The following is a 23,708-nucleotide window of genomic DNA, read 5'->3' as shown; positions in this document are numbered from 1 at the left end:
AAAATAAAATAAAAAAATAAAAGATTAATGACTGCCTACAAAACCATATTTAAAAAAAAAAAAGACACATGCACCCCAATGTTCATTGCAGCACTATTTACAATAGCCAGGTCACGGAAGCAACCTAAATGCCCGTCGACAGATGAATGGATAAAGAAGACGTGGTATATATATACAATGGAATCTTACTCAGCCATAAAAAGGAACGAAATTGGGTCATTTGTTGAGACGTGGATGGATCTAGAGACTGTCATACAGAGTGAAGTAAGTCAGAAAAACAAATTCCGTATATTAACGCATATATGTGGAACCTAGAAAACTGGTAGAGATGAACCAGTTTGCAGGGCAGAAATGGAGACACAGATGCAGAGAACAAATGTGTGGATACCAAAGGGGGAAAGTGGCAGGGGAGGGGTGGTGGTGCTGTGATGAATTGGGAGATTGGGATTGACATGTATACACTCATATGTATAAAATGGATGACTAATAAGAACCTGCTGTATAAAAAAATAAAATTCAAAAATTCAAAAAAAAACACAAAACAAATGTAACACTATGAAGTTATGAAGTACAATAAAATGAGGTATGCCAAGAAAAAAGAAAGAATATCCAATGTAAAGACAGAAGCAGAAGCAATAGTAGGGTCTACGAGGTGTGCATCTACATCCCTAACTTGGGATCAATCCAGGATAACTGCTCTCCTGGCAATTCTATTTTATACGAACAGCTCTTTTTTTTAACGTTTAGCAGCCATTTACAGAGGGTAAGGCTATATACCAGGCTCTCTAAGAGTTACCTTTACAGAGGCCACAGCCATAGGACCTCAGTGTTGAAAGGGGTCTTACACACAGGGCTGAGGAGGCAGCCCTAATCTCTAAAAGAGAATCTATGGACCAGTTGATATTTACTTAACTTCAGAGACCATCGGCAACATCCTCCAAAAGGATAGACATTTTAATCCCCCAAAAGTAAGGACTATCTCAGGAAAGAATGGTCTTAACTGAATACATCCTGTGGACAAGCCATGGAGCGGGTGCACTCCCCACGGAAGGCCAGCCAGCTCCCGTGTGAGCACTCCCAAGGGAGCGGCTCGGTAGACCATTTCAGTCTTCTGAGAGTCACGTCTTAGACTGGGCTGGAATCTCTCTCCCTGAGACTTTCACCCACTAGTCACAGCTGTGACCTCAGGGAGAGGAAATGACATGTTAAAGGCTGGCACAGAGTAAATCCTCAATTACATCAACTCTCCCCATCCCTCCCCACTGCACTCTGAGTCCCACGCTAGGCTCAGAACATGTGGAGACAGTGTTCACACCCAGTGCCCACACCCAACTACCAACAGCAGCCCATTCGGAACTCATCCTCTAGAAGAAGCCCTGAAACATTTCAACCATTTCTCATATGGTTTGGTTTCCTGCCTCCCTCACCGTCCTGGCCTTTCTGCTCAAGATACGCTTCACTTTGTCCGTGTCCCTCTTACAGTACAGGACTCACCATCTGGGGGTCTGGCACAAAGCACTAAAGTCACGGTTGCCCCCTTGTGGAGCTCCCAATCTGGCTGAGAAAAAAGATGATCTCACATTAAACGAAGAACCCTCTTTCCTCTCACCCCCCCAAAGAGCACACGCCCACACACTCAATTGTGTGACTAGACCACAGACACGGAAGGGATTTAGAGGAAGGGGATGGTAATAAGGCCTGGTTTCCGGGAGCCCAAGAGTCACTGCTCTTATCATATCCCACCTCTCCCTCAAAAAATCAGACTGTGGAACACATGTGCAGCCCTGACACCTCAGCTTCCCTCAGCCCCTGACGTAGAGACATCAGTGACCCCAGAAAGCATCCATGGGGACAATCAAGCTCTGGACAGAGTCCCCGCCGTGGGGCAACCAGGACACAAAGGCCAAGAACTCCGGGGTCCTGAACACTGTCAGACACGGCTCTTGGGACGGGAGCCCCCTCCCAGCTGCCAAACCAGAGGCGGAGGTGAAAGTTTCTAAAGGAAAAACAGAACATGAAGTGTTTTGTTGTTTTGTTCTGTTCAGAATTAGAAGATGCCCACCTGAGGAAGCTGGGAGGCTGAGGAAACTAGCCAAGGGCAGGGCCACCAGGTTTTTGCTAAACTGGTTTGGCATCTTCTTTTTTTTTTTTTTTCTGGTTTATGGAAATGACCACATACAAGGTAGCCTGCAGGCCAGGCAGATGGCCACCTTTCCAGCTGCAGTGCTTCCCGAGAGGTTGCCCCTGGCAAGGAGGCTTCACACATTCTCAAATTCTGTGTTTCCATCTTGCAGGCAAGGGCCCTTTCTGAAACTGTTCTGCCTGGCCCAAACTCTCTTTGAATCAGGTTCTAACACTTCTGCACTTAACATTCTTCGACAGCAACTGCAAGAGTAAAACAACCTTCGGAACCACCCCTCACCGCCCCATCCCAAGCAAGTTCCTGCCAAATGCTAGCATATTGCTGAATGTCACCACCACTCAGGGTAGGAATCCCTGTGCCCAATTTTGACGCTGCACGTTAAGGACAGCAGAAGAATGTCTAATACGCTGTTAAACAATCTGGAAAGCCCACGCAATCTCCTAGTGAGGACAGCCTTTCCACAGAGGACGCCTTGCCTGTAAAGAGCAAATTTAGTTACGACTGCCAACACTGCTCAGCCGCAGCCCCGAGGAACCCATGAGAGAAGGCCAACCCCAGACCGCCAGGAAATCTGTGGCATATTCTAGAAGCCCTCAACCACATCACATCAACCCCTGAAGTACATCCCCTTCATGGGCTGATGCTGGAGGACATCAGATCAGACCACAGAGGGTCCACGGACCCTGCACTGTGCCAGCCTTTCAGAGGCAGCATCGTCTGCAACCCAGAGGTCAGCAGCGCACCACCCAAGCGACTGGAAGACGCGTCTCCTGGCTGGGCAAACCTCTCACAGCTGATCCCACTCCACCAGGGCAGCTTCTCCCCCTCACATTTCCGGGTACAGCAACATCCACAGGCAAAGCAAAGGGCCCTTGGCAGAGATCCCCTTTTACAAACTGCTCAAGGCAACCACGTTTTACATTTCAATGATTTTTTTGGTCAGTGTTCACGCAACTGTAAGTGATAACAAAAATGACTTCATGGAACACAGTGTGTGGAACGCAGTGCAATCAGCAAATCCTCTGAAACAGACTGCTACCGAGGGTGTCAGCTTTCCAAGACCCAAGATAATCTAAGACCTCATGTAGTGAGACCTCCAGTGAATGAGAAGCCCAGCCAAGCCTGCTTATATTTACTCCTTTCTCCCATTCCCACCTGTTTACTCTCCAAAAAGAGGAAAAGTCACGCATAAGAATTAATCCACCCTGATGTAGAACTAGAGTGAGGGGTTAACGAGGTTGGCCCCCACTCACTCAGAGAGATGTCTTTCCCCTGTGTGCCCACCACTCTCCCAGGAGATTGGCAAGCAGGGGCCCCATGCGTGTTCTGGTTTTTCCCTCCCCAGCATTGTCCAATGTCGGCCCAGCTCTGCACACTTCATTTGCAAGGCCATTCTACTTTCTCAACCCATCATGTCAAGGGAGGAGGCGATGCCCTGGCAGCACGTCTAGATGACTCTCCTGGGGCACATGATCTTAGTTTCCCCTCCTATCTTATTTCATTATCTTTAGTCCCCCACCAGCAGCCGAGGTGCCTGATACCTTGGGAAACTCTCTGCACTGCATTTCTGATAGGATTGTGAGCACCTTTCCTAACAAAAAAACAGAGTCCCAGGTCCGGTCAGCATCTCCTTCTAAAAAGCACTCCATTCAGCAGAGACCAGGCACCTCTCACAAACCAGGACTGTTCAGGCCGCAGCAGGAAGAACAAGTAACCCACGGAGCTGGCCTAGACTCTAGGTGGCTACTCTGCTTATATCAGGGACAAGAGGAGAGAGGAGGCATGAGCATGATGCAAACTCAGATGCGCTCTGAGATCCCAAAACACAGATCAGATGGCCTCTAACGTCCCTTCCAGAGCTGAATACCATAAACTTCATATGATAGCCGTGTGGGCAGGAACAGAACCTACTATTTTTAACACAAACAGCATCACAAAATAGTTCACACTATTTCAGGTGTAACATTCCAGGCAAAGAAACATTCAAGGAAACTAAGTGTCTCTCTTCTGCCTGAAACCACAAGATGGTTTTTAGTGATGCTTTTAGGTTTTTAGATGAAAAGGCCAGTAGATCCTCATGCAGGACTTGGACCACAGAAGCTGGCTGTCAGGGGACTCACCATTCCTAAGCAGGGTACCTTTTGCATTACTACTTGTATTCTAGTGATCTTTATGAGTTAGTTAACTTAGGTCTCACTTTCACCCTCTATTCAGACCTCAAATGTGCCTTCTAAAGTCTGCACCTTATTATGGGTGGTAATCTCTTCAAGCAGTAACGCCCTAGCCGGGTCAATGGCACTAGTGGCATGGCTGCCAACACATCCCACCTGCAACTGGCGAATCCCGAGGAAGACAGGTAGCTTAGCTGACAACTGCGCACTCCCTGCCCCATTTAACAGGACTTTCATTTAAGGGAAAGGTCCCCTCGATAAGGTATCTATGTACATTATACAGAATGTCTGTAACTCAATGCTCCCTGTGGAATTAGATCTGTTTAATAAAATTAACAAGATTTTCAAATTGTGATGATTTTTTAAAATTTAGTTTCTTTTTTTTTTTTTTTTTAAATTTAGTTTCTATCAAGAGGGACAAATACAAAATGTACCTTCCGGTTGGAGCCAAAGCCGGGTTAAGAAATGTTAAGACCAGCTGTCAACTCAGCGCTGTTGTATCACAAGCTGTATTTTGCTCCCTGGAGGTTCCCCCCCTTCTATGGGGGGGGGGGCGGGCGGGTAGCGGGGGGAGCAGGCTGCGGCTCATCAGGTATCTGGCAGAGTCCTGAAGTATCTCTGGTGTGCCAGGCATGACCCTCACCTTGCACGGGGACCCCCAGAGGGGATGGCCGCAGGTTTACACACCAGGGAGGCTAACTAGTAACCAACTCAGGAGACACACATCTACCAGAATGCCACTGATTAACATTTAAAATAACTGGAAAATCAGCGCCAGCCAGATTCTCCTTCTCCCAGGGGTCTGCCCACTCAGAGTAAGGAGACAGCTGATGGAAGGCGGTAGACGGTTCTCTCAAGCTGCAAGGCTGGCACATGGCTCTCCTGCACCCCAAGGTTTGGATGGTTCATCCACAAGCAAACATTTTCTCCCAAAGTGATGGTTAAACTCTGACCACAACTTTTCGCTGTCCTCTTATCAGCTACCAGAGGAATCATTACCTTTTGCCAGGTATCAGGTAGCATGCCATTCATATCTCGCCCAGAACATACACTGGCCCCAGGACTTACTGGCCACACATTTTATGAGTGATCCCCCAGGTGGGTTCACCTGACTAATGGGCAATGTTGGTCACAGAAGGCCAAATTATTTTATGAAATGGCCATGCTTAGTTTTCAGTTAAGCCACAGAAAAGACAGGTATAAGCACATCTGTTAAATTTTTTTAACCTGATGTTTAACCTGATGTTTAAACCTGAAGTTAAAGTTCTAATAGAGTGTACCAAGTTAAGAATTACAAGCTCATTGCAAATAAATAAAATGTGAACTGCTTTGTACATAAAATATGAAGTTAAAATTTCCCTCCTTACTCCCACTTCCCACCCCTACCAAGAGAAACCTCTTATTAGTTCAGAATTTTGGTTGCATAACATTCCTCATCAGGAGATTAGATTGAGTTAAATGTCTCATGAAAACACCACTTATAGGGACTCAAGGTATGGCTAAAGGGGGACACTGGAGCTTTCCCCCCAGGTGTAACCTCCTGCATTTCCATCTTTAGCAAAACCAAGTACAAGTATGCAACATTTCACTTTTTGAAGATCACAGTCTTGGATCTCAAGTTTTATTTCATTTGGAAAGAGCTGCCAATCTTGAATCCATATACTAAATCAATGGTTTCAATCTTTTAAGTGAATAGAAAAGAAGCCAAGAAAGTTTGAAAGGAAGAACTCCCTGGAAAGGCTATTAAAGACCTACACAAGTTAACTAAATCCCCTAAGCACATTTTTAGTGACTGCTACCCTGGCAAGCACGCCCCAGTGGGTATGTTTGAACAAAGACCAAAGAATTTACTATATTTTCTTAGGAAAATTCTTTCTGTGTATTGCACAAGGTTCCCTCTGCTTTCGCTGCCCTGTATGCACTCACAATTTGAAAGTTCAAAGGCCACTGCTGTGCCCTCCTGCAGTGTGTTGGTATCACATGTCTCCAAATACTGAGGACGATTTTTTTTTTTTTAAGGCATGAGACTTTCTAGTACTGACCTCTGAAACAAGAAGCCTTGAGCTACTGATGTGATGGGTGTAAGGACCCCTGGCATCCGTTTCATTCATCCTCCCTCAGTTCTACATTATGTTCCATACTATTCAATCTCCCTCTTTAATCTAGAGATTGTCAACTGTCCCAACCTCTAGAGGCTTGATCTATAGCATATGAGAAATAAGTCTTTGGAGGCAAATAGCTATACAAATCAGAATTGGATTGCCCCATGAAAGGTCATGGAAATGCTGTTTGGAAACTCATGGAAACTCTGTTGTCCTCTGGCCCAAATCCTACTGGCTCTTTAAAATCTCATTGGAGATCCAATGCCCTCCAAGAAGCCCTCTTTCCTCCTGCTTCCCCAGCTGAGACAGGCAATGACCCATAGTCAAGAGACAATCTCCTATGCCTAGGGCTCCTTTCGATTTTTTAAAGCAATATATATAACTTGAATGTTCAAGTCTCCAAAATAAATAAAGCCAAGCCCATCTGCCATCTGGCCCCATTTGTGAGGCAAAACCACTTTATCATTTGTAAAAATAAAACCTATGTATAAAGGCCACTGCTGCCCTGGGGGCTTACAGTCTAGGTTAAACTAATAATTCAGAAATAAACCATTAGCGAGAGTTGTAAAATTTCACATAAAGCAAGGTTCTATGGTATTTAGATTGTACTTATATGAAGGACCACATGGGGCCTTGGCTGGCTTTTTGTTAATTCTAAATTATTCAGCACTGCATTTATAAATTGCTCATTAAAGTGTAAACCCCCTAAGGCACCAGCCCAGCTAAGAATGATCCTCTTGGTTTCATTACTATCTCTAAAAGCATGGAAGGCAGGACCTCTCCATTTGCCTTCCTCTCCTCAAACTTCCAGAACACACCAAGGGCCTTCATCCTTACACGTCAAACCTGTTCAACAGCTAAGGAAGTAGAGTGGGAAATCTGGTGACAAGGTGATTTATTGAGGTCCTTTTAGAGGCCTGCAGCTCCAGAAGACACGGGAAAGAAGGACACTCCTGACACCTGGCATTTTAGAAGACAGTCTGTCTCTTCCATGAATATCCCTACATCTCCTTTGTCTCTCAGGTTGGAAGGGCCAGCTGCCCCCGTTAGGGGCCCCTCTCCCAATTCCCCTTCCCCAGCAGTCTCTGCAATAAGCTGGGGCTTCCCCACCCCCCTGCTCCTCAGCCACACCACCAGGACCAGCCTGGACACTAGGTAAAAACTAAGAGAATATGAATAAAGTATAGACTTCAATGTTTTAATATTGGTTTATTAATGGTAACAAATGTAGCACACTAACATAAGATGTTAACAGAGGAAACCAGGGATAGGGTACAAGCGAACTCTAGTATCACAATTTTTCTGTAAATCTAAAATGCTTCTAAAATAAAAGTTTATTTTAAAAAAATAACCTGAAATACTGACAATGTGGAGAAACGAGCTCATTCACACCGTCTGGCAGTTCCTTAAAAGCTCGACATGCACAACCATGGAACCCAGCAACCATACTTCTGGGCATTTCTCAGAAATGGAAACCTACCTTCACACACACAAAAACCTGTACACCAGTATTTATAGCAGCTTTATTGTGATAGCCATTAGCTGGAAACAACCCAGATTCCCTTCAGTGGGTGAACAGTTAAACTGTGGTACATTCTTACCATGGAATAATAGTAATAAAAAGGGAAATGAATTATCAATACACTCAGCATAAATAAATCTCCAGAGAATTATGCTGAGAGAAAAAGCCAATTCCAAAAGGTTACACACTGTATGATTCCACACATAATATTCTGACAAAATTATAAATGCAGAGCCGATTAGTTGTTGTCAGAGGTTAAAAAGCGGGTGGGGGCAGGTGGAGACGGGTGTGGCTGTAAAAAAAAAAAAAAAAATAGGAGGGGATCCCTGTGGTGATGGAAGTGTCCTGTATCTTGACTGTATCGATGACAAAATACTGGTTGTGACACTGTACTATAGTTCTGCAAGACGCTGCCAATGGGGGAAACTGACTAAAGGCTACAGAGGATCACTCTGCGTTATCTGCTACAATTGCATGTGAATCTACAATCATCTCAAAGTAAAGATTTTTTGTTAAGCCAGGAGGCCTGAACAAGCAGGTAGCCTAGAGGGAAGGGGCGAGGCCCAAGCAGAGATCTGAAGTCAGAGCCCAGATACAAGTGAGTGGGGGGTCCTCCAGCCAGCCTCGGCCCAGGGTTGAGACTCTGGAAGCAAAGTCCCCAGAGAAAGGGAGTACAAATATGGAAAGCAAGGCTGGCCTGGATTTGAAGGTATTGGTGTGGACTTCTATTTATGTTAAAACCCTTGGGACTTCCCTGGTGGTGCAGTGGTTAAGAATCCGCCTGCCAATGCAGGGGACATGGGCTCAAGCCCTGATCTGGGAAGATCCCACATGCCGCAGAGCAACTAACCCCGTGTGCCACAACTACTGACCCTGCGCTCTAGAGCCTGTGAGCCACAACTACTGAGCCCACGTGCCACAATTACTAAAGCCCGTGCACCTAGAGCCCGGGCTCCGCAACAAGAGAAGCCACCGCACTGAGAAGCCAGCGCACCACAACGGAGAGTAGCCCCCGCTCGCCACAACAAGAGAAAGCCTGCACGCAGCAACAAAGACCCAACGCAGCCAAAAATTAATAAGTTAATTAAAAAAAAAAACTAAGTGTACATGTGCGTATGGGATTGTGTGTGTATACACAATCATTTCCTAGCTCTGTCCCCCTTAAAGGACCTGGGGGCAGCAACACTCCTGAGCAACCACTCAGTGCCCAGAAATTGGTTTTTAAGCGCCACTCTCCACTAAAAGAACCAGACCTCCTTAGAGAAATGGCTGATTCTGGGCTTGGGCAGAGAAACACAAAATGAGTCTGGAACGTGTTGTGGTGAAAAGTGATGAGAATGTGTCAAGAGGACACAGAGGTCAGTTTAAAGAAGCACTCATGGACCTCATCTGGGACAATCTAAACACCAAAATGAATGACCATCATGTATTATAACCCACTGAACAAAATACATGCTCACAAGCACATACAGGTAAGTGAATACATGGACACGTATGGGGAGAAGAGAAAGCGCTTCCTTACAACAGAAGCCAACAAATAAATGGAGAAGGAATGAGGGTAATAACAAGTCATCATGTGGCAACCACAATATTAAAAATAAATTTAAGAGACATTGAGATGATAAGATTAGTAGATGAAAATGAGGTGAGAAAAAGAAATTTGTATCATCTCAAAGTATTTCCCACAAAATATTTATTACAAAAGGGAGAAAAAAGTAACTTCACGGAGGAGAAACCCAACCGACACGCTCTTCAAGAAGTGATCAAAGTTACCACCACCAGAAACAGGACAAATCAGACAAAATGTGCCACCCAAGAGGCTGCAGTGGTCATCACAGTATCTGGCCCAAAATACCTACCCCAAATGGAGGGCCTTTCTAACAGTGACATGAAGCCAAGGCAAGACTGAGCAAACATTCTAGACTGAAGGTAACCACTGATAGAGTGACGAGCAGCAGGTATAACATGTAATCCTGGATTGAACCCTTTACTTTACTATAGAAGACATTACTGGGTCACCTGGTGAAACTTGAAACCCAAGGCATGCAGGAATTCCCTGGATTATTCTCATAACTTTTCTGTAAGTTTGAAATGGTTTCAAAATGAAGTTTTATATATATCAATATTTTATATATAATTTTTTTTTTAAACAGATAAAGGCAGCTTTTGCTTGTCACCCTTCCACCTTCTTCCTGCCTGGAATGCAGGCATGCTGACATGAGGGTGAAGTCTCAAGATAAGTAAAGAGAGCAGAACAGTAAAACAGGCAGAACTGCCACATCAGCCCCGGGCTACCCACCTCAACACTTCTTGTTATACACGGTGGAAAATAAACCCCATGATGGTTCAAGTCACGATAGCAGGGTTTTCTGTCACTCACAACCAAAGCAGTCATAACTAACATATTGAATAGGCGGAGAACTACTACTCCATTCCTATTTTCCCAATATCACTAATTGAAAAACCTACCAAAAAATAACAGAAAAGCAGTGATTTGCTCCAGGGACAAGGCAGCAGAGAAGCTGTGTGTTTTGGGCAGCCACGGGCACTAAGGAAAGCCTGGCCAGAATCAACAGCAGGTCCATCTCCACCTAAAGTCCTGTGAGTTTCCATCGACAAAGGAATGGATAAAGGAGATGTGGTATGTATATAATGGAATATTACTCAGCCATTAAAAAGAATGAAATAATGCCATGTGCAGCAACATGGACGGACCTAGAGATTGTCATACTAAGAGAAGCAAGTCAGACAGAGAAAGAGAAATATGGTATGATATGGCTTATATGCAGAGTCTAAAAAAAAAATGATACAAATGAACTTATTTACAAAACAGAAGCAGACTCACAGACTTGGAGAACGAGCTTATGGTCACCAGGGGGAAGGATGGGGGGTGAGGGATAGTTAGGGAATTTGGGATTGACATGTACACACTACTATATTTAAGATAAATAACTAACAAGGACCTACTGTATAGCACAGGGAACTCTGCTCGGTATTATATAACAACCTAAGTGGGAAAAGAATTTGAAAAAGAAGAGATATACATATAACTGAATCACTTTCCTGTACATTTGAAACTAACACAACATTATTAATCAATTATACTACAATAAAAAGTTAAAAAAAATTTTTTTTAATAAAGTCCAGTGAGTTCCCATGCTCAGCACGAGGAAGAGTGAGGTTAGAGGCAGGACTCTGACGGACAGGCAATGAAAGAGGGACAGGAGACGTCTTCAAAGGCATTTTCTCAGAGAAACAGCTCTGTGCACAATCTGTGTACCACAGGAGCACCTGCTTTGGATACAGGATGAGTTAAATAGGCTTTCAGTGCTTGCCTTTCAACTGCATCACCACTTAGAACACTGTCTCTGTGAGAAAGATCCTAAACGCTGAATGACACGGGCTGAATATTTACATCCCCTCCAAATTCATATGTTGAAATCCTAACCCTCCCAAGTGATGGTACAAGGAAGTAGGGCCTTTGGGAGGTAATTAAGTCATGAGGATGGAGCCTTATGAATGAGATTAGTACCTTAGAAGAGACACCTCACAGACTTTTCTCACCTCCTTTCTGCCATGTGAGGATAAAAGGAGAAGACAGCCATCTGCAACCTGGAAGGGGGCCCTCAACAGAACCTGAGCATGCTGGTACCCCGATCTTGGACTTCTAGCCTCCAGGACTGAAAGAAATAAGTTTCTGTTGTTTATAAGCCACCCTGCCTATGGTACTCTGTCATGGCAGCCTGAACAGACTGACACTGTACTTAAAGTAACTTTCAGAATCTAACCTGGCAATAAGCTGGGGACGTCTGTAGACACCTATTTCATTTATAATTCAACTTTATTTCCTAGCCATCAATTTGTATTACATTTTTCTGATCACAACTCACTTTTCTCATCATAATGCCTTCTACTGGTCTCGTACTCCGTCCTTACTCTTTAAAGTTCCCTTCATATCACGATTTTAATTTCATTCTTGCTCTCAACAGTAGTGTGAGGAAAACCCAACTGCCTCCATTTAACACGTAAGAAGACAAAGTTGAGGGAGATGAAGCCACTGGCCCAAGTCCTCACAGCAAGGAAATGGCATAAATGTAACAAGAATTCTGAGCCCTGACTGCCAATCCAGTGTTCTTTCACCTAAACCACACAGTATGTCATTAACAGCACTGTCAGTTTTTAATATTTCCTGTCTTGCTTTAAGATTATACTACAAAAGGCTTGAGCGGGAGGGAGGCGCAGGAGGGAGGGGATATGGGGATATGTGTATACGTATAACTGGTTCACTTTGTTATGCAGCAGAAACTAACACTGTAAAGCAATTATACACCAATAAAGATGTTTGAAAAAAAGATTATATTATAAAAGGCTAGAACACGAGGTCAGAAAAGAGTAAGCAGGAAGAAACACATACATTTTACCTAATGGAAGAGTGTGCAGGAAATTCAGCACTCTTCCATCATCCTCTTCTTACTCCTGTTTCAGAAGTGAAGAGGTACAAAAATACTGCACCCCTAGTAGACCGCACCTGCCTCCCTGAGACTCTCCTGGCAGCCAGTCCCCCCTCAGTTAGAATGTTCCAGGCCCTTCAAAACTCTACAGAAATACCAGAATCTCAAATGCTTGGCTGCTCATCTCCATGCAGCCCTGCTCTTCAAATGAGCAAGTACCAAGTGCCTGTTATGTATAACACGGTGTCAGGCCCTTGGCGTGGTCTCTGTCCTCCTGGATAAGTTAAGGAGATGAGGCAAATATGTAAAAAGTTAAGCAGCCACCCAAAAAACAAACAACAGTGCAGACCAATGACAGGAGCAGAGGCATAAGAGGAAGATATGAGCAAGTGCCAAGACCAAGTAACGGATGGACAGCACTTACGGATGGAGAGCGCTTACAGTAACTGCTTCAGATTACAGAGAATAGATGTTCTTTAGGCTGAAGTAGACAGGGTTTATGGACAACGCTAAAGTTTAAACTTGGTCTTGGAAGAATGAGCTTAGAGAGGGAAAGCATATTCCAGGTAGATACAGCACGGACGCAGAAAAGCTCAAGGTATGTTCAGAAGGTGCTGAGTGGATTGATCCTGCCAGTGGGAAAGAGTGGACCACACAAGGCAATGATCAACTGACAGTACATCAGTCATGATGCTCTGGCTACGAGAGGCTTCAAACCGGCTTAAACAGAAAGACGCTTCTATCTCTCATGACATGAAGTCTAGAATTCTCGTGGGTTCTAGTGTTTTTTCAGCCCAAGGCACATGGCTGCGTGGGGGAAGGGTTGTGTTAAGACCAAACTTCTGTCAGTAAGTCACAATGCGGGTGTGGATGATCCTACATGGGTAACCAGCCGTCACAAACGGTTACCGTGCAGCGACCCACGCATTTCACCTTCGAAGCAAACCTGAGAGAGAAGATTACAGGGGAAGAACCAGAAGAGGCTCCTCATCTAACAACCAAATCCAAAACTACATTTGGAAACGCAGCAATAGATCCTCCTCCTTGTGCCTATTTACCAAAAAATACACGTGGGTTCTAAAGGGGATCTAACCAGGATGGCTGCTCAAATCTGTTCCGTCAGCAAAGACCTTCATTGTAACGACCACTGGGGGCCTGTGTTCATTAAAGCAAAACTGCACTAGGACATTCCAACATGTTAGTGTGAGGGAATGAATGAATGAAGGCAAAGAGATTGGCCCAGAAGAGAAAGCACACTGATACCCAGGCCTAGGGAGCTGGAATTCCCAATATATTCCTATACAGGGGGTCCTAGCACAGTGAGCTTTGGCCAGGCTCAGTACCCAAGCAGGACTCTCCTACTTAGTCATAGGGTCCATCTCCCTCATTCTAATCCTGAAAAATCTGTAACACAGGTTAGGGGAGTTGGCCAATTGCAGCATTACTTTATAAAGTCCATCTTTAATGTAATGTCATTTTATTTGTTTAAAAAATGTTTCTCAAGCACATTCTACGTGCTACACATGTTCTAGGCCCTGGTGATTCAGCAATGAGCAAGCAACTGCTGCTCTCATGGACCAGAATCTAGGTAAGGAAGACAAGCCAACAAAAGAGCCAGGTATTGAAAAGCACAAAGAGAAAAATAAAACAGGGTAATGGATTGAGTGGGTGACAGAGGAGTCTGAGGACCTGACTCAGCAGGTGAGCAGGTGCGTGATGAGAAGCCACCAGCGCAGAGACCTGGGAGAGAATATCAATGGAGAAGGACCAGGGCAAAGGCACTGAGGTGGCAAGAAGCCTGCAGTGTTCAGTGAGCAAACAAGGAGGAGGCCAGCAGGGATGGAACCAGCCAGTGAGGAAGACGGAACACTAATCCATCAGGACAAGCAGGAACCAGATTATGGATAGTGCCCTGTAGGCAGGCCTAGCAGGGGGTTGGATTCTCTTCCAAACGCAAAGAGAAACAGCTGGATGGTTTCGAGCAAAGGAGTGACAGAATCCAAGTGACATTTTACAAAAATGACCTGACTACTGTGTGGAGAACAGACTGGAAGGAGAGAGAGGAAAAAGCAGGGGAGCCGGTTAGGAGACTGTTGCCACTACCCAGGCCAGAGACCTGGGGGCTGCACAGGTCGGTAGTGAGGGGGTGAAAAGTGAGGTTCCAGGCTCTGTTTGGAAGTTGAGTCAACAGGACCTGCAGACAGACTGGGTATTGAGGGGAAGATGCCTGGATCTGGGGCCTAAGGATTAAACCGAGGAGGATTAATTGGATCATGCCACCTACTGGAACACCGGAGAGCATGGGGAGAACAAGGAATAGCAACAAACAACTTTGCTCCTAAGGGTCTTTCATTCTGAGACAGTCACTTTTGGAAATTCATACTTCCAGGTTGAACAATTTCACTCTCTGAGTGGGTCAGGAAAGAAATCTGGAAGAGGCAGCATCGTTATTTTTTAAACATACAGATTGGGACTCAGAGATTGACACTTTCACAGAATCTTAGAGAGGGAAGAAGCGCAAGAGATCTGGTCCTACTCCCTTCATGCAGCAAGTGAGGAAACCGAGGTCCAGAGAGGTACGTGACACTGTCTCACTCGGGCTGGTCATCGAAGTGCCACTATTTAGCGGCAGTTAGTGTCACGTAAGACATCACTCCAAGCGGATAGTCCCGTGCTCTCTCCATCACACCACGCTGGTCTCTGTGCCTCTCACCATAGATATTTCTCTCAGTTGCTCATACAAATGCCTCACACAGGGTGCTAGTGATCTGCCTGATGCAGACACGCTGCGACACCAGAAGACATCTGACCTCAGACAGCAGGCCCTTTTCCTAGAAGAACACGCCTCATGCCAGGGCTCCTGTCAAGTGGCGAGCAGAGTGACGGCCGGAGGAGTCAGAAGGCAGCCAGCCACGCCAGACACGCCACAGCAGCATGTCTCTGATCTGTCACTAGGAGGAGCTAAATCAGCAGCTTCCAGAGCATTACAAGAAACTGACATCTGAAAAAGGCAAACCAGGTCCCAGCCAGCCTCTCAGGGGATTTGACCCCGCTTTGCTACAAGCTGCCTTTCTTCTAGGACTGACCAGAGCAATATTCTCTGCGAAGGGGTCCACAGAGCACCAGCCCAGCCCATGGCAGAGCCCACGCTGTGCCCACCTACCTCGACTTTCACACTCCCCCTCCACCTTGATCGCCCTTCGTCTGATCTCCTTCATTCATTCTCACCGTCTTCCTGTATGCATCCAAACCTGCAACCTACACACAGCTTCTTCCTAAAAGAAAGGTAACAGGTGGTCCTCTTACACTGTGTTTCTACCTCCCACCAGTGAATCACCGCCACCAAAACATGGAACTAAAGCACATCTTAAACTATTTTGTACTGAATCAATTAAAGCTTTGTAATTCTCATTCTTAGAATAAATTCAAGTGAGTTGGAAACTTATTTCTCTAAGAGAAACAAAAATCAGAAAACCAATTTCTTTAGGTTTCCTTTTATAGATGAGTAGAATCGCATGTGGTTTACTCCTTCCTTCCTTTTACTGTTCATTTGTAATTATCCCTTCTCACCTTAGTTTTATATTTTCCCTTCCCAAGAAGCAGCCATTGCTAGCCACCTTTCAAGGTGGGCAAGAAGTTAAGGGCGTGTGGGTCAAATTCCCATTCCAAGGCACCCCCCGGGGCATCCTTTGCTGGATGGTGCCCAGCCTGCTAAGATACCTGCAGAGATGAAGCCCTCACTTCCACACAAGGCAGCCCACTCCACTACTGGGGGCCACGTGCTTCTGGACCCCGAGCTCAACTCACCTCCCTGCACATACCCATTGATGACCACTATGACCCTCAGATGAACTCAGAGAGGAAACACATGAATTCCACATGACAGCCCTATACATTCCAGGATTATATCTCCTTTTTTCTGGCCTCTATGCCTGGGGCCCCCAAGCCGTTCTTCATGTGCCATAGTTTCCAGGCACTTTTCTCTTCTAGGCAACTACCTCTAGCTCTATTTTTAGAGATCCCTTAAAAATATGTCACCAACATCAGAACGTAGGGGAGTCACATCTTGGGAGGGTGGTGAGGAAGCTTGATTCTAAAGTCAATAATAAAGCAAAAATCATGCAGTACCAAAATCACCTTTGAAAATCTCTCACACTGTCCATCACAGTGAGATGCTTCAAGAGGCTCACTTCGCTTCAGAGCCTCTCACTTCGAGAGGCTCCGAGCTGCCTCAGGAAACAGATTCCCTCCTTCCATCTCACCCTCGCCCCAATGCACATCCTCACTAAGCAGGGTGATGACTCACGCAACTGATTTTTTTTTGTTTTCCAGTTGGTTGGTTTCTTGGCAGTTGTTTGCCTTTGCCCACACAAATGCTGAATACCTGATATTTCGGTGTATCCATGAGCCAGATTTACCCAAGCTCTAGGATTGCGCCACCATTACTCAGTCCTCTTCAAAGGACATCTGTTTTCTCACATCTGCAAATTCATCCTCCCCTCCACAATCCAGGCTGATACTTCATGATGGCCAACCAAGAGCCACCACCGGCACAGTTCACACAAAGTTCACACAGAACTTTGCAAAACTTCCATTTTGAACACTCACTATTGTAAATCATCGTCTTGATAAGAAAGAGGTTGTAAAGAGGTTAATGTGATAGCAATCTCACTACAGTACGTAAAATCCATAGCCTTTTCTAAAGCCTGCAACAATTTAAGAAACTATAATTTTTTGCCTAGAAGACAATTGTGCACTCGTATGATCATCGTTCATCATCCCAGGTGAAAAAGTTATTGGCACAGGTTCCTTGCCTGTATTTCTGGTTATGTTTGAATCACCTTAAGTCAAATTAGTGTACCAGCACCAGACAAACCATAGTTAACACTTATTTGTTAAGATTAAAAGTACTATTTTATAAGGGAGATGATGAACACCAAGCTTTGAGAAAACTTCATATGATACCCACTTAAAACAATGGGAAAAGAGTAAAACTAAAACAGTTACATAAATCAAGACAATCCAAGTTTTATGGATACAAGTTGATGCTAAATTAACTTTGTTCTCAGGAATAAGCTGCAGAGGTTCAGCTCAGTGTTAGAGGCAGCTCTGAAAAGATTCATGCAAATACTCTTCCATACTTTGGGTAACACTGTATCTTTATGCTCTAAAAAGAAGAGTACAATAAACATACCCTTATAACAGCTTATAAACATTTTGTTTGTTTGGATTTTATATACTCTCATCTTCACCTTCCTCCTCAAATGGCATGGTAATTTATGGGAAGCATTCTTTGACATCACTATTTGATGTTTTCTCCATCTTAAAAGGCTACACAAACTAAACTTCAGCCCTATCCTTTCCCATCCAGTCAGCTGGTTGGATGTCCCCTACATCCAACCAGCTGTTCTACCTGCAGACTTGAGCCCCTGAGGCTGGAGGGAGGAAAAGCAGTCTTCCAAGTAGACAAATGGGGCCCCCATTCCGTGAGCTCTGAGAAGAGAGAGCTCAGAGAAGGAACAGCTCTGGAGGCTGGAAGCCCCCAGGTGATGCGATTCTGAGCTTCATCACTACCCAATGAAGTGTGGTTCTGGGGCAGGGGACGGATATGCCCTTCCCCACGCTAAGAGGCAGGAGACAGAAGGGCCCGTTGAGGGACTGACAGGAGGGAAGAGGTGAGACTTCCTCCTAAACCGCTGTCTTAAGAGCTGCCATGACAGCCCAAGAACCTCAACAACTTCCTACTACACGGTGGTCACGTCCTACCACTCTTGTCCTCTCGGTAAGACACTTCCTTCATTCACTACTCCTGGATGGCGCTTATTACATGGAATATAATTGTAAGTTAATGAGGACCATGCGCCTCTTAAATCCAGCGCTGTGCCTGACATCAAGAAGAGTCTCAAATACTTGTATCGGTTACATAACACTGCCCAACCAATTGAGACCAAGAATGGAAGACATTTCAGCTGTGGGTGAGGGCAATTCTGGCCATCATGATAAGCTGAAAACGGACATCTCCGCAAAATAAAGCTTCAGACTCAGAGTTCACAGCCCAGACTGCCACAGAGTAGCATCAGTGCTACTTCCCACTTGTGTAACGCTGTTAAACCAGAAAGTGTATGACTGAAAACGATCAAACTTCCCATCTCAGTGCCATGAACTCAAATTCTAACCATTGTTTACCACAGCGAATAACTGAAGAATTATAATCTCTTAAGGTGCCCTGTAAATTCACAGGAAAAACCGGAGATGCATAAACATAGCTCATCAGGAAACTGCAACCACTGAGCCACCCTGGCAAAGCACAAGAAACGTTAAGGCGAGATTTCAAATTCCAGCATTAAGCCAAGAGTTGACTTACTGAGTGAGATAAAGTGGAAAACAATTATAGCCTAACTAATTATTTGGCTGGCACTTAGCTACATCGTTTTAGATATAGGCTACAGTTCCAGGGCTGCTGGAGTTATTTATAGCCCTGGACACATTATTCTGTGGCCAGCATTTAAGGCAGTTTCTGATTTCTGCGATGATTCACATTGCGACTTGAGCACAGTTCATACTGATACCCTTAGCGTCTGCCCCATTCAGTAAGGGCTCTCTACATGGCTGAGTGTTGTGTAACCCTAGCAGCCTGGCAGTGGTTTCATACTGCCGGTCAGATTTCAGGGATATTAATGCAGTGGGCAATCCCTAGAGCTTTTATTAAGGATGCATTACAGAAGGTTAAGGAATGTGAGACAAGGGAGGAGGCAGAAAGTAGAGGAAGCACTTGGAGAAAAAGAAGATGTAGAATACTTTTAGCAGAGGAGACACACAAAACCCAAAAAGGAAAAAAAAAAGTCTATTATTGGACTATTGTAATAGCTGTTTTAACATCTATGTTAATAGATGTTAAAGCCCATATCCCAGTGTTGTTTTTAGGGTCTAATAGCAGGTCAGATGTGGAAACCACCACCAGAAACCAAGGCAGGGATTGACAATAGTCAAAAACCAGATTAGAAACTCAAGCAGAAGGATCCAAGTACCACAAATAGCCATGACCTAGCAAAAAACGAAACCAATCCCAGGCTCAATCCTCCAAATCCTACTCTACGGGGATGAGAAGCAGCATTTACATTTTTGCTAGTTCTCTGGGTCATTCCGATGCACCTGTAAGTGGGAAAACCATAGCTCTAGTGCCTGTAACATCCACAGCCTCTTCTGAGGGAGACACATGGTTCTCAGTGATGATCCATCTTCAGAAGCTCCTTGGACCAGGTGTACCTGCCTAGGAACAGCCAATCAAGAGTCTGCTTTCTACAAAAGCTTTAAAGCTTTTGCCATTAGTGACAGGGAATAACAGCAGATAGTACAGCCAATCTAAGCTGGAACTGGAGATTCAGAAAGGGGTGTTTAATCCAAGGCAGTGGTAAGAAGACAGGGAAAAGGGCAGAGCCAAGAGTAACTGAGTCACATTAATGGCACTGGCGTGGAAGGAAATGCATCCCTGCTGCTGACAGGATAACCTGGTCCCTGAAGTCTCAGAAGGGCGAGCATCTTTCTGGTATCCTAATACTGTGCTGATCTCTTAGGCCAGGCTGCTCAGATCAGCTAAGCCTGGTTCCTAAGAGAGCATCCTTAGAGTAGAGCCTACATCTTGAAGTGCCCTTGCAACCAAAATAGCCTAGTACGCCAAGTGCCAGGAAGAGCAAAAGACAGATACAGGCATCCTGTTAGTGGTGTCAAGGTGGGATGCTCCTCCAGGTACAATCGGGGGCATCCACAATTTTAAGCTATAGAACAGTTAGGTCTGGAGTGCTAGGGTTGAAGATTTGAGATGATAGGTGGTCCACAAAGCCAGGACTTTAAGACTCCTTTTGTTCCTTCCTGCCCCACACCTGAAAGAGGAAAAGCATGTGCACAGCCCTAGAGCTTCTCCACCAATGCTGGTGCTCTGCTAAATGAGAGGACCCAATCCAAGGCGGGCCGCCCCACATGCAGGAGTTGGAACCAGTGAATCAGCACCCACAGCAACCTTCCCAGCCCCTCAGGCTCTCACCCCACACTGTCCTGCACTGGACTGCGGCTTCCCAAGGACAAGACCTTCTCCTAGCAACAGGATTAGCACCAACTAATACAGTTCACGTGTTCTCATTTTATCTATCAACAAGCCTCTGAGGGCTGTACTAGCTTCTTACCCCTGTTTTACAGATAAATGAAGCCTAGAAGTTGTGCAACTGTCTAAGGTCACACAGCTGGTAAACGCCGGGGCGGGGTGGGCGGGGGGGTGGTACGAGGGTGACACAGACAGGACACCAATACTCAAAACCCAGGTCTATCGAGTCTAAAGGTTATACTCTTGACCACCGTATTTTCCCTGCCCTTTTTTCTCCAGAGTGTTTTTAATTGTGGTATAATACACATAGTTTACTAGCCTCACCATTTTTAAACGTACAGCTCGGTGGCATTAAGCAATTCACATTGTCGTGCAGCCATCACCACCAGGCATCTCCAAAACTTCTCATCTTGCAAAACTGAAAATTCCGCATCCATTTAAACAACTCTCTACTCTCCCCTCCCTCCCACAACCACCATTCTGCTTTGTCTCTATGAATTTGACTCCTGTAGATACCTTTGTAAGTGGAATTACACAGTATCTGTCACGTTATAACTGGCTTACTTCACTTAGCATAATGTCCTCAAGGTTCATCAATGTTTAGCATGTGTCAGAATGTCCTTCTTTCCTTTGTTTTTTGTTTGTTTTTAATTGAAGGTCCCTTACTAGTCCTGCTTCCATGAGTGGCCACGACCGGGGAAAAAGGGAAGGGGAACCAGGCGGCACGGGGAGGGGTCATCTCTACAACACTGCATTTATATACAGAACTAAACACACAAGGACAGAGTCAATACTGCTATTAGAAGTTGGCAGCATGGGAAAGGGAAGGAACAGATGGGGAACTGGAGTGTTAAAAAAAATACAGTTCTTCGGGCTTCCCTGGTGGCGCAGTCGTTGAGAGTCCGCCTGCTGATGCAAGGGACACGGGTTCGTGCCCCAGTCCGGGAGGATCCCACGTGCCGCGGAGCGGCTGGGCCCATGAGCCATGGCCTCTGAGCCTGCACGTCCGGAGCCTGTGCTCCGCAACAGAGGAGGCCACAACAGTGAGAGGCCCGCGTACCGCAAAAAAAAAAAAAAAAAAAAGCAGTTTGGGGAGGCCAGAACCTTCAGAGACGGAGGGAGGAGGATGGTCCAGGAGGTGGGGAGGCTGTTTGGCAACTTGAGTGAAGGGATTGCCCGCCCCCTGCTGGGACCCCTCCAGCCCCTCTGGTCTGGCAGGAAGGGGGCAGCCTGCAACCCCCGTGGGCAGGTCTGGGGTTTGCCCTCCAGAGAGATGAAAACGCTGGCCCCCAGCTTCTCTGCCAGGGTGCAGTGGTCCTTGACCTCCTCGTAGCAGTTTGCTTCTAATTCATGCTTGATCCCCATCAGCTTCTCCTCGATGGCATCCTTGGAGCTGGCATAGATCATTTTGCTCTTCAGGGGTGCAGACTCAGGGGCCCAGGCCTCCTCCTTGCTCTCCTTGGTCTCACAGGCTGCATCACAGAGGGCGTAATGGCAGTCCTTGTGTGGCAGCACCTTGACAAGGATGGCATAGGGGTCGTCTGCAGTCTGGCCCGCATCTCCTCACCCTCCTCCAGGATGAGGTTCTTCGTGTCCTCGCTCAGGCAGAAGAGCACCGCCTTCTTGCGCTTCTTCACATCCTCTGGTGAAGACGACTTACTCACCTTCATGTCATTGAACACTTTGATGACACCAGAGACAGCCACACTGGAGACCACATTTCTAGAAGTGAAAGGGAGATAGCGAGGAGAGCCAGAAAAGACAGGAGTCACTGCAGCCAGTGCCGGGATCCGACTGAACCAACGACCTTCCTTTCTAAGGCTGAATAATATTCCTTTGTATGGATGTACCCCATTTCGTTTATCCACCCATTCATGATGGACACTGGGTTGCTTCCTCCTTTTGGCAATTGCAAATAATACTGCTCTGCCTTCCTTTCTTATCCTGCCTGACGCATAGCAGGGGTAAGAAGGTGCAAAGAGCATCCTTCGGGACTTCCCTGGTGGCGCAGTGGTTAAGAATCTGTGGGCCAGTGCAGGGGACACGGGTTTGAGCCCTGGTCCAGGAAGACCCCACATGCCGTGGAGCAACTAAGCCCGTGCGGCACAACTACTGAAGCCTGCGTGCCTAGAGCCCGCGCTCCGCAATAAGAGAAGCCACTGCAATGAGAAGCCCACACGCTGCAACAAAGAACAGTCCCCACTCACCACAACTAGAGAAAGCCCACGTGCAGCAACAAAGACCTAACGCAGGCAAAAATTTTTTAATTTTTTTTAAAAAGATCATCCTTCCATCTACTTTCAAAAGAGCATTTTAGGAAATTAGGTGGAATGGGCTTTCCATGTGATTCTTAAATCAGTAAGTATTTATTAATGTTATTATACTTGTCATAACACTGAGGCAACTATATGCCATGTAATAAGTTAACATACATATATATTTAAATGGGACTATAAATCAGTGTTACTATAAAATTTGGTGAGCCTTTAAGTTTTTAACCAAACAAACCAGAACTGCTACATTCAAATGAGTATTTTCCTAACAGCCTGGGAGGCTCTACACTGATTGATCACTGAGAGCATCTGAAGCCTGACTACTTCTCCTGAGGACGACAGCTAGTAAGAGGCCACACACAACTGCCATCAGTACCTGCAAGTCACACTTTGCCTGTAACAGAAATATAAGTCAGTGAATTCCTACCTTACTCAACCAGCCTAGTTCTCTGAATAACTCTTGGCTGTTTCCAGAAAGAAAGCATACCTTCCAGGCACAGACTTTGCCACCATCCAAAGGAAAAAGAATGCATCATCAGATCTGAAGCCAATTTCAGAAGAAGTATTGATGAGCTCCAGTATCCCTGTACCTCTGCCAAAAGGAACATCCCGAAGGAACCAGCATTCATACAGGTAGGATCGCACGTGTTAGTCATAAAAAATCACATTTTAAGGGTATTCTTACCATTTCGGTGCACACAGCTTGTTACATAGTTACACACATGTACACACAGTAAAATGACCATTAAAAAAGCAAGCAGCTTGATAGCAAAGAAACACTAGTTTGTGGCTAAGGAGACGTTCATTTTCCTTATTTCACAAATACACATTAGCTCTCATTAGCAAGTGTAAGCAAGAATTTGATTAAATCTGATGAAACAAGACAGAGCAATTTATCTCCTTTTAACGTACAAATACCTCCTTAATACTTATTCATACAACAAATGA

At 45.4% G+C, this 23,708-nt stretch overlaps 1 protein-coding gene and 1 pseudogene across 1 annotated transcript in view; both read right to left on the bottom strand.

Annotated features, from left to right (window-relative positions):
• The window catches only part of LOC114884825 (unconventional myosin-Vb), a 324,223-nt gene that overhangs the window by 289,613 nt on the left and 10,902 nt on the right, over positions 1-23,708 (bottom strand). The window lies entirely within an intron of this gene.
• LOC114885870 lies at positions 13,319-22,494 on the bottom strand (annotated as a pseudogene).

Source organism: Monodon monoceros, unplaced genomic scaffold, assembly GCF_005190385.1.
Source record: "Monodon monoceros isolate NGI ecotype Baffin Bay Population unplaced genomic scaffold, NGI_Narwhal_1 Contig4285_ctg1, whole genome shotgun sequence".
Taxonomy (NCBI): Eukaryota; Metazoa; Chordata; class Mammalia; order Artiodactyla; family Monodontidae; genus Monodon; species Monodon monoceros.
The sequence above is the reverse complement of the archived record's forward strand: the minus strand, read 5'-3'. Positions and strand labels throughout refer to the sequence as shown.